Genomic DNA, 12126 nt, shown 5'->3' with positions numbered 1-12126 from the left:
CAGAAAAGACCTCGAATAGCCAAAGGGATATTGAAAAAGAAAGCCAACGTTGGTGGCATCACAATTCCGGACTTCAGGCTCTATTACAAAGCTGTCATCATCAAGACAGCATGGTACTGGCACAAAAACAGACACATAGATCAATGGAACAGAATAGAGAGCCCAGAAATAGACCCTCAACTCTATGGTCAACTAATCTTCGACAAAGCAGGAAAGAATGTCCAATGGAAAAAAGACAGCCTTTTCAATAAATGGTGCTGGGAAAATTGGACAGCCACATGCAGAAAAATGAAATTGGACCATTTCCTTACACCACACACAAAAATAGACTCAAAATGGATGAAGGACCTCAATGTACGAAAGGAATCCATCAAAATCCTTGAGGAGAACACGGGCAGCAACCTCTTCGACCTCTGCCACAGCAACATCTTCCTAGGAACAACGCAAAAGGCAAGGGAAGCAAGGGAAAAAATGAACTACTGGGATTTCATCAAGATCAAAAGCTTTTGCACAGCAAAGGAAACAGTTAACAAAATCAAAAGACAACTGACAGAATGGGAGAAGATATTTGCAAACGACATATCAGATAAAGGACTAGTGTCCAGAATCTATAAAGAACTTAGCAAACTCAACACCCAAAGAACAAATAATCCAATCAAGAAATGGGCAGAGGACATGAACAGACATTTCTGCAAAGAAGACATCCAGATGGCCAACAGACACATGAAAAAGTGCTCCATATCACTCGGCATCAGGGAAATACAAATCAAAACCACAATGAGATATCACCTCACACCAGTCAGAATGGCTAAAATCAACAAGTCAGGAAATGACAGATGCTGGCGAGGATGCGGAGAAAGGGGAACCCTCCTACACTGTTGGTGGGAATGCAAGCTGGTGCAGCCACTCTGGAAAACAGCATGGAGGTTCCTCAAAATGTTGAAAATAGAACTGCCCTATGACCCAGCAATTGCACTATTGGGTATTTACCCTAAAGATACAAATGTAGTGATCCAAAGGAGCACATGCACCCGAATGTTTATAGCAGCAATGTCCACAATAGCCAAACTATGGAAAGAACCTAGATGTCCATCAACAGATGAATGGATCAAGAAGATGTGGTATATATACACAATGGAATACTATGCAGCCATCAAAAGAAATGAAATCTTGCCATTTGCAACAACATGGATGGAACTAGAGCGTATCATGCTTAGTGAAATAAGTCAAGCAGAGAAAGACAACTATCATATGATCTCCCTGATATGAGGAAGTGGTGATGCAACATGGAGGCTTAAGTGGGTAGAAGAAGAATAAATGAAACAAGATGGGATTGGGAGGGAGACAAACCATAAGTGACTCTTAATCTCACAAAACAAACTGAGGGTTGCCGAGGGGAGGGGGTTTGGGAGAAGGGGTTGGGATTATGGACATTGGGGAGGGCATGTGATTTGGTGAGTGCTGTGAAGTGTATAAACCTGGTGATTCACAGACCTGTACCCCTGGGGATAAAAATATATGTTTATAAAAAATAAAAAAAAAGTATATAAAAAAAAAAAAAAGAAAAGTATGTCTCTTCAAATCCCTCATACAATATCTGGCCTAGATAGAAGGATATACTATCACAATTGAGGAAGATAATTGAGATTACTTAAAATGATAAACTTTACTGTATAGGGTTTTTTAAAAGTCTGCCACAGATTCAGATTCTTTTAAAATATATATCTATTTTGTGCAAAGAGAATGCACTGAGAAGTAAAAAGAAAGTGATATATCAGTGCTACCAACTAATGGTTATAATATCATCACCTTATTTATTAACAATGAAACAGTGTACAATATTTAAATAAATTTAAATAAATTCCTATTTATTTTATATATTTATAAATCTAAATAAATTCCTATTTATTTATTATTAAAGAAATTCCTCTAACAAACAGTATGTTTTGAAGGTTGCTAGCAGGAAAGTGTTGTACTACATGGAAGTAATCAGAAAATATGATCTAAAATTCTGCTTTTTTAGGGCGCCTGGGTGGCTCAGTGGGTTAAAATTCTGCTTTCAAGAAGCTATAACAGTAAGTACTGAGCATTAGCTATTATATGCTATGGATGAATAACTGAAATCTACATTTGAAACTAATGGTACACTATATGCTAACTAATTGAATTTTTAAAGGTTAATTAAAAAAAACCACTATTTTATAAAACAATATTCCCAACAGGCTCTTTTGCTTTAAAATACTCACTCTGTAATGAGAGTCATTACTTTTGTCTAGCCAATTCTTACATCACTGTTTATCCCTTCCCTGCTTTATCCCTTCCCAGTATCAATAAAGGCTCACTTGGGTTACCTAGAAGCCATGAGAAAGCTTGTAATAGATCTGGCTGGTTTTCACCAGCAATTTGACCACCATGTGCACAGGGAAGTCTATTGATAAAGGCTTTATTGAAATAAATTGCAAATACATGGATGATTTTGAATTCTTTTTCTTGAGGTCTTGTTTCATGATAATAAATTTAGGGTGGCTTATTGGAATGGATGTTATTAACATATTTTCATAGTTCTAAGTACATGGAATTGTAAAAGAGATTAATGAATGTGGCATTACTGACAACTGTCCTCATTTTGAAATCAAATTACAGTGTACTAAGATGAGGAAGCAAAGCAGATTTGGGATTATGAGTGAACTAATTTTAAAAAGTCTTAGGGGTATGATCAGACTATTGGGTAATTCAGTAGAAAAATGTCAACTGATTGAGATTCTGTGTTCCCTGATTTCAGAGAGAAGTTAAGATAAATAAGTAACACGAGGAGACTAGGAAGCCAAACATAAGTGATAATTTTGTGCCAGGGTGTGTATACATCTGTTTATCTTCTTGTTTTACCACTAAGGTTGCTCCTATGTGTTGGAGCTAATCTCTGTGGATTACACAAGAAACCACATCCTACAGCTCTCCCTGAAACACCCCTTAGGATTTCAATGTAATTTGGTTTTTGCATTTTTAGAAATAACAAAATACTTTGAAAACTCTTCTACTTTATTACCACCACAAGTGAGTCAGCTGACTCCACATTTTAACACAGTGACAGTCACAGAGGAATGGAGGAATGAGTAGAGTTATCAATATATGTGCTTTTAAGAAGTATGACCGGGTAGCAGCTATTTCCAGGAACCAAAACATGGGTCAGCAGCTGTGCAGGAAAAGTGATGGAATAAATGACTCATTTCAGAGGAGTTCTATAACATATTAGTTCTATAATGTATCTTCAGCACCCAATTACCCGCTTTGATCTAAAGATAAGGATTTACAGTTAAGGTCCCATTTATGATTTGACTTGTAGGGTCTGAATCATGTTTACTATTGTTTTGACTATTACTTGAAACCTATAGTAGTACTTGGGATATGTGTTGTGTATTCTGTGAACATGTGCTATTTTTAGATTAGATAATTCCTGTCTCGAACCCCTGTTAATTTGTTTGTTTTTGTTTATTTCATAGTGGTTTCAGTAAATGGATATATCTGAAAAATTGCAAAGCCACTATTAAAATAAGTTATTATTATATATAGCATGGAATTGCACATTCCTCCTTTGAATCCGACAGAGCTTCACCATATCCTTAACAATTTGGGAAAAACATGCTGTTATTTTTCTTTATAAATTTTCTCCTGTCAGGCTGTGATGGTTGTCATCAGCAGTAACTCCTCTGAAGGCTTTGTCAAAAGAGTTAAAAAAAATTGGAAAGGTGTGAATGAATCTGTTTGCTGAATATAAAGAAAAGAGCATTGAAGTACAATTCACACTCTTACTTCTCCTTCTATGCTTTCAGATGTTTGACATTTGAAAATTTTGCCTCTAGAAGAGATGCCCGATATAATTCTTACTTTAAGGAGCAAGTTGCTTTTATAATTTTTTTATTATTCTACCATTCAAGTATTTCCATTTAAATAAAATTCAATACCATTTTAAAAAAATCAAAAGTGCAGCCAGTATGCAATTCTTGGGCTAAATAATTTTAGAAAGCTTTGTGTTATTGAACCTACGGGGTTTTTCTGTAGTTTTAACTCCTTCTTTCTGTGATTTTCCCCATTAGTCACGTAAGTGACTGCAATATAACAGACATTGAGGATAAAGAAGGACTGAATAGAACAATCCTTGGCCTCATGAAGTTGAGAATCTAGCAAGGGAGTCAAACAATTCAATCATTCAGAGACAATTTATTGAGTGCCTGGCCTAAGATGAGCACAAAAAAACTCCAGCCCAGAGGAATCATTTTAATTGGAGAGATAGATAATAGGTAAGCCAACTTTAAAAAGAAAAAAATCGTACTGGTTTTTCTTTAATAGTGATGCATATTTGAACTAAATAAGCACATTTTAAAAAGAGCAGTGATTGAGAAGAGGTTTTGTAACTGAGTGGTCCGAAAGGGCCTCCCTGAAAAAGTCTGTTTTGAACAGATTTCTGAATAATATCAGCAAGGAAGCGGCATAAAAATCTCAGGGATGGGTGATTTTTCCAGTCCAAAAACTGTAAAGGCTCCAAAGTCACAATACAGCTGTAAGTTTCTCTAATAAAGTAACTTCTGAAAAAGAATGAGAAGAAATAACTAACCCAGGTTTGAAAGAAAAGGGACAGACTTTCTATGGAATTAATATTTAATTAAAGCTCTAAAGGACAAAAATACAATAGAGCAAAATTCTGGTGACGCTGATATACCTAATGAAAGTTCATAAACAAGGTGTGCGTAGCAAAGAGTGTGTAGGAATGTTGGTAAGAACAGTGGGGAAGGGTCATCCCTGAACATGTTCTTAAATGAAGCAATTCTTGTGTTGTTTTAAAGGGTAAATTGGAGTTTGCCTAAGTGATTAGAGAAGGATGCCTCGGCTTATGGAAGTTCAAAGTCATAAAGATGTGATAAACTACTGCAGATATTTTCATGTATATTTGTTGTTGCTTCTAGTAATGGTGATCTAAAAACTCCTACTTAAGACAACTTAAAAATCCAGACAAAATAGCTTTTAAAGTTAAAAATATCAGAATGATTATAAAAATAAGTGAGGGATTACTGGGCCAAAATACGAAACACAATGAGAGTCTAAAGATATATGCCTGAAGCCATTTTAGTTATGAGAGCATTTGAAACTGCTAAAACACACTGAGCTGTGTTTTTAATAGACACTTGATACTAGAGAAACAAAATTCAAAATCCAGCAGCAATCAAATTTGAGGACTTTGGTACAACCCAAATTTAAGTTGAGATCCCCAAAGCACAAGGAGAAGCAGAAATAAGACTATAGCCTACCTTGCCTTCTGTGTAAACTGAGAAAGTCAATCACTGAATTTGGAGTATGATTGTCTTGTAGAGTCTCAGATATAAGAGAAAATCCTGCCAAGGAGGACCATACCATTATTATAGCTCTTAATTATCCCTACTCAATAAGAGTTTCAAATATAATGTCTTGAACATAGCAAAATGGAACAAAGCACACAAAGAAAAACCATTAACAAGATTTGATAGACAAAATGGGATTAAGTATGATGTTAAAATGATCAATAAAGATTGTAAAATGGCTTGATTACTCTGCTCAAAGAAATGAGAGGGGAAGCAAATTGAACAAAAAACTGAAACTAAAAATGATATTGAGAAAGATTTTATAAATGAATTAAATGGATACTCTAGAACTTTAAAGATATGACAGCCAATTTAAGATACCACAGGGGTGCCTGGGTGGCTCACTTAATTAAACCTCCAATTCTTTTTCCTTTTTTTTTTAACACCTTAATTTTATTTTATTTCTTTCATTTTGGCTCAGGTCATGATGTCAGGGTTGTGAAATAGAGCCCAGAGTTGGGCTCTGTGCTGAGCCTGGAGCCTGCTTAAGATTCTTTTCCCTTCTTTTTCTATCCCTCCCTGCGCTCTCACTTGCTCGCTCTCTCTTGCTTGCAAATAAATAAATAAATAGATAGATAGATAATAGACAAAGCAAAATAAAAGCAGATTATGAAAATAAATATAAAGATTTTGAAATGAAAACAAGTTCAAAATAAAATAGAGAAGACCTACACAGCTAAAAGTTCATTCAGAAAATCTACTATTAAAGAAGTCAGTATGACACAATGTTAAGATATCAAATGATTTGAGCATGTACTTTACAGAAAGGGTAATCCAAATGGCCACTCATACATAAAAACTGTTTATCTTTATTATGAATCTGGAATTAAATTAAAAATAAATTAAAACCTAGAATGACATACTATTACACACTTACCATATTGGGCAACAGTGAAAATGTCTTGCAAGAATGTGAAGGAATGACAGTGCACATAATAAAAACATATGAGGTAAGTTGGACAATATTTAGAAAACTTAAAAATTAAAAAAAAAATTTGGTCCATTCCTAGAAATACAACATGGAACTAAATGAATATTTTCACCAGGATATGCAAACAGATGATTATAGTTATTTCATTCATAACGGCAGATCAGTAGTGGTATATTTGCACAATGTTACATTAAATAAGAGAGAATATTAACAAACTGGGAGGAGGGGCTAGGTTGTTATCATAAACAGATCTTCTATGGTGCTAATTATGTTCTATTTCTCAAAATCTTTTAGTTAAAAAAGTTTTCAAATTTATATCTAGATAGATAGATAGATAGGTAGGTAGATGATAGATATCCCAGAAGCTGCAATGCTAGGCTAAGACCAGGCTTTAAAGGGCTTTTCTATGCTCTACTAAATACTTTAAACCATTCATTATATCATAGCTCAGTGTTCAAATCTCCATTTGTTTACTCAGTTTCCTAATATTTATCTTAAGGTGACCTGATCCAGACTTTTGATCACCTTTGTCTAAATATTTCTATTTTAACAAAGTCCTTTTGAACACTCAGAGACTAAAACTTAGAAAAATACTCTGATTTTTATCTCACTAGAGTGGAAAATATATAGTTACCCATTAACTAATGATATCCATGTCTACATTAGATCCATGACATTTTTAATTCTTGGGAGCTTTTGGCTAAATGAATTTTTTAAGCTTCCTTTAAATGGAGCTTTAAGCCATCGTCACATGAATAAAATTAAAGAACTAAATGAAAACAAGCCGAGTATTTACAGAGTAATAGAATGTGTAGTGGAAAGAGTACAATTCTGAAATCATAAAGCCTAAATTAGTGTGATGCATCTTTACTAGCCATGTAATCATAAACCAGTTATCTAAATGTGTTAGCCTCAGTTGTTTCACCCATGAAATGGTGATGATAATACTTATTATGCAGAGTTGTTGTGTGGATGTAATGAAGCATGGAGCACGAGAGTCTCATATTCCATGCTAAAATGATAGCTATTTTTATACTTATAATAATTCTAATAATAGTAATTAAATTGTTCAAAATGATAATATTCATTTATATTGAGGCATTGTATTGACTATTCATAGACACATTTACCAAAATAAATTTCATTTTACTTTACCCCCTCTGAGGATATATATTCCCTAATTCAATATGAATCTCATTATGAATAATAATTATCATAATAAATATGCTGATTTTTCTTCTTTTTAGGGAAGTATCCTTTACTGTTGAACATAAAGAAACCTAAGCAAGTCTGTCTTATTCAAGATTTGCATGCTGCTTTCTTATGAAACTAGATTATAGAGTTGTATGAAATAAATTCATGCAGTTAAGACATTTATGTTTGGAAAAATGGGTGGTGAGTTTAGTATTTCAAAAGAAGATTTTAAATTTAAACCTTAAAACTGAGTTCTTTCAGCCTTATTTATAGACTGCCCTTCATGCTTCATAAGTACTCCTTCATTGTAAACTAACTAATAGTTTTTGTCACAGTGTATATAACTAAAATGGATTTTGTATTCTATTATTTCAGAGTTAGTTGCAGTTTCTACTTCCTTACTTCCTTTTTTGAAAATTAGATTAATTCTACAAAAAGTTTTTTCCAGCTTTATTGAAAAATAATCGACATATTATAATTTGTAAATATAATAAATGGTTTCTTATAACATTGCAAACTTTTAACATTGTGTAAATTTTGTACAATTTGATAAATTGGCATACATCTGTATTGCAATATAATCTACATAAAAATGTTAATACATCTACTATCTCATATAGTTGCCACTGTTTTTTATGCATGTATGGTAAGGAATTTTAAGATCTACTCTCTTAGCAACTTTTATGTATATAGTACAGTAGAGATAAACTTCAGAGGTCTTGTGGGTTTTGTTCCAGACCGCCTCAATAAAGTGATTATCTCAATAAACTAAGTCAAATTATTATTATTTTTTTTTTGGTTTCCCAGTGCAAATAAAAAATTATGTTTCTCTGTGCATATAAAAAATAAACACTATACTGTACTGTTCAAAAGCATTATGTATTTAAGGAAAAACAATGTATATACCTTAAGTAAACTAGTTCTGAGTTTTCAATGGGTCATAATTACTGATCACAGATCACCATAACAAATACAATAATAATGAAAAAACTTGAAATATTGCAAGAATTACCAACATGTGACAGAGAGACACAAAATGAACAAATGTTGTTAGAAAAATGGTGGCAGCAGACCTCTTTTATACAAGATTGCTATAAACTTTCAACTTGTAAGAATGTGATATATGCAAAGTTTAATAAAGGGAAGCACAATAAAAATGTATGTATAGATTATTAACTATGATCATCATGCTGTACATTAGATCCCCAGAACTTTTTCATATTATAGTTGCAAGTTTGTACCCTTTGACCACCTTATTCCACCCCAGGTTCACCTCTTGTCAACTCAACTCTAAGTTTCCATTAGTTTGCTTTTTCTTCAGATTCTGTATGTAAGGGATATCATAATACATAAATTAAAAAATATATATAAAATCTTTGAAATATTTCCCTTAGTATAATACCTTCAAGATCCATCCATGCTGTTGTAAATGGCAGTATTTCTTAATTTTTCATGGTTAAGTAGTATTCCATAGTATATATTTACCATACTTATTTTATTCATTCATCCATGAATGGATACTGAAGTTATTTCCATCTCTTGCTTAGAGTTAATAATTTTATAATGAACATAAGAGTGCCGATATGTCTTCGAATAGTGACTTCGTTTCCTTTAGATATATACCTAGAGGTGGGATTACTGAATCATATGGTAATTTTACTTTTAATAATATGAATAATCTCCATACTGTTTTCCATACAAATTTATATCCCTATCACAGTGCATAAGTTCCCCATTTTCCCCAATATTTACCAAAATTTGTTAGTTTTAATTTTTTAGTAGTATATATTCTAATAGGTAGTAATATCTTGTTGTGTTTTTCAGAGGTAAACAACAACAACAACAACATAATGACTTTGCCCTGAGTTTTTACGTTGAGCACTTTTTAATGCTCCTGTTGGTCATTTATATAACTTTTATAAACATATATTTTTTATAAACATATATTTTTATCCCCAGGTCTGTGAATCACCAGGTTTACACACTTCACAGCACTCACCAAATCACATACCCTCCCCAATGTCCATAATCCCACCCCCTTCTCCCCAACCCCCTCCCCCCGGCAACCCTCAGTTTGTTTTGTGAGATTAAGAGTCACTTATGGTTTGTCTCCCTCCCAATCCCATCTATATAACTTTTTTGAAAAAAAAGTCTATTGAGATCCTTTTGCTATTTTTTTAATTATATATATTTTTCTATTTGTATCTGTTGGTTATTAACCTCCTTTCAGATATAAGATTTGTGAGTATTTTCTTCCATTCTGTGGATTGTGTTTTCATTCCCCCCCCCCTTTTTTTTTTTTTGGCAATGCAGAAACTTTAGTTTGATACATTTATTTTTGCTTCTTTTGCTTGTGTTTTTGGCCTGGTATCCAAAAAACTATTGGCAAGACCAATGTCAAGGAGAATTTTTCCTATGTTTTCCTTTAGGAAATTTAGTTTCATGCATCACATTTAAGTCTTTAATCTATTTCAAGTTAAGATTTATGAGTGATATAAGGTTCCAGTTTCATGCTGGTTTATGTGACTATTCAGTTTTAAATATCATTTATTGAACAGACTATCTTTACCCATTACATATGTTGGCCCCTGTCAAATATTAGGTGACTGTATGAAAGGATTTATTTCTAGACTCTCAATTCTGTTCTACTTGTTTATTGGTCTATTTTTATGCCAGTATACCTTATTGTTTTGAGCATGAGGGCTTTGTAGTATAGTTTCAAATCAAGAGTGCAATTTCGCTTCTTCATTCTTTCTCAGAACTGCTTTAATTATTTGTTGTCTTTTATGGTCTCATATAAATTTTAAGATTCTTTACTTCTGTAAAAAAAATATTGGATTTTTTAAAAAGATTATTTATTTATTTATTTGACAGAGAGAGATGACAAGCAGGCAGAGAGGCAGGCAGAGAGAGAAGAGGTAGCAGCTTCCTGCTGAGCTGAGAGCCTGATGCAGGGCTCGATCCCAGGACCCTGGGATCATGACCTGAGCCGAAGGCAGCGGCTTAACCCACTGAGCCACCCAGGCGCCCCTAACATTGGATTTTTGATAGGAATTGAATTTACAGATGGTTTTTGGTAGTATGGACATTTTAACAATGTTAATTCTTACCATTCATAAATATGAGCTATCTTTACATTTATGTCTCCTTCAATTTCTTTATCAATGTCATAGTTTATGGGGTACAGATCTTTCATCTTCTTAGTTAAATCTTTTCCTAAGTATTTTATTATTTTTGATGCTATTGTGAATTAGATTGTTCTCTTTATTTTTTCAGATAGTTCATCATTAGAGTGTTAAAATGCTCCTGTCTTGTGCTTACTTTGGCAGCACATATACTAAAATTGGAATGATGCAGAGAAGATTAGCGTGATCACTGAGCAAGGATGACATGAAAAACTATTTTAAAAAATGAAACAAAACAAAATTCTTGTCTTTTATATATTGATCTTGTATTTGGCAGCTTTATTAAATTTGTCTATTCAAAATTTTTTGTGAAGTTTTTAGGATTTTTTTACATGTAAGTTCATGTTATCCAAAAAAAGAAAATTTTACTTCTTCCTTTTTTTCTTTTGGAGTCTTTTATTTCTTTGTGTTCCTTGTTTCTCTGGCTAGGACATCCAGTACTATGTCAAATGAGAGTAGTGAAAGTGGACACACTTGTCTTTTTTCTGATCTTTAAGGGGAAAACATTCAAACTTTTTTGATTGAATATGAGATTAGCTCTAGGCTTGCAATATGTGTTTTTTCTTTAATGGATTTTTAAAATTATTTTTAAAAATTTTTATAAACATATAATGTGTTTTTATCCCTAGGGGTACAGGTCTGTGAATCACCAGGTTTACCCATTTCACAGCACTCACCATCACTCACCATAGCACCTGCCCTCCCCAATGTCCATACCCCCACCATCCTCTCTCAACACACCTCCCCCCAGCAACCCTCAGTCTGTTTTGTGAGATTCAGTCTTTTATGGTTTGTCTCCCTCCCAATCCCATCTTCTTTTATTTTTCTTTTCGTATGCCCGAAACCGCCTATGTTGCATCTCCACTTCATCATATCAGGGAGATCATATGATAGTTGTCTTTCTCAGATTGATTTATTTCGCCAAGCATAATACCCTCTAGTTCCATCCATGTCATCACAAATAGCAGGATTTCATTTCTTTTGATGGCTGCACAGTATCCCATTGTACATATATACCACATCTTATTTATTGATTGATCTGTTGAAGGACATTTAGGTTCTTTCCATAGTTTAACTATTGTGGACATTGCTGCTATAAACATTTGGGTGCATGTGCCCCTTCAGAATGCCACGTTTGTATCTTTAGGGTATATATCCAGTACTATAATCACTGGGTCATAGGGTAGTTCTATTTTCAGCTTTTTGAGGCACCTCCACGCTGTTTTCCAGAGTGGTTGCACCAGCTTGCATTCCCACGTACAGTGTAGGAGGGTTGCCCTTTCTCCACATCCTCACCAGCATCTGTCATTGACTGACTTGTTCATTTTAGCCATTCTGAAAGGTGTGAGGTGGTATCTCATTCTGGTTTTGATTTGTATTTCCCTGATGCCGAGTGATGTGGAGCATTTTTTCATGTGTCTGT

The 12126-nt window shown here is 33.7% G+C and overlaps 1 pseudogene; it reads left to right on the top strand.

Annotated features, from left to right (window-relative positions):
- Positions 1-10831: 10831 nt before the first annotated feature.
- On the top strand, positions 10832-10949 carry LOC131810657 (U6 spliceosomal RNA; annotated as a pseudogene).
- The last annotated feature ends 1177 nt before the right edge of the window (positions 10950-12126 follow it).

This window comes from Mustela lutreola, chromosome 10 (assembly GCF_030435805.1).
Source record: "Mustela lutreola isolate mMusLut2 chromosome 10, mMusLut2.pri, whole genome shotgun sequence".
Classification (NCBI taxonomy): domain Eukaryota; kingdom Metazoa; phylum Chordata; class Mammalia; order Carnivora; family Mustelidae; genus Mustela; species Mustela lutreola.
Note: the sequence above shows the minus strand (reverse complement) of the source record. Positions and strands in the feature narration are given on the sequence as shown.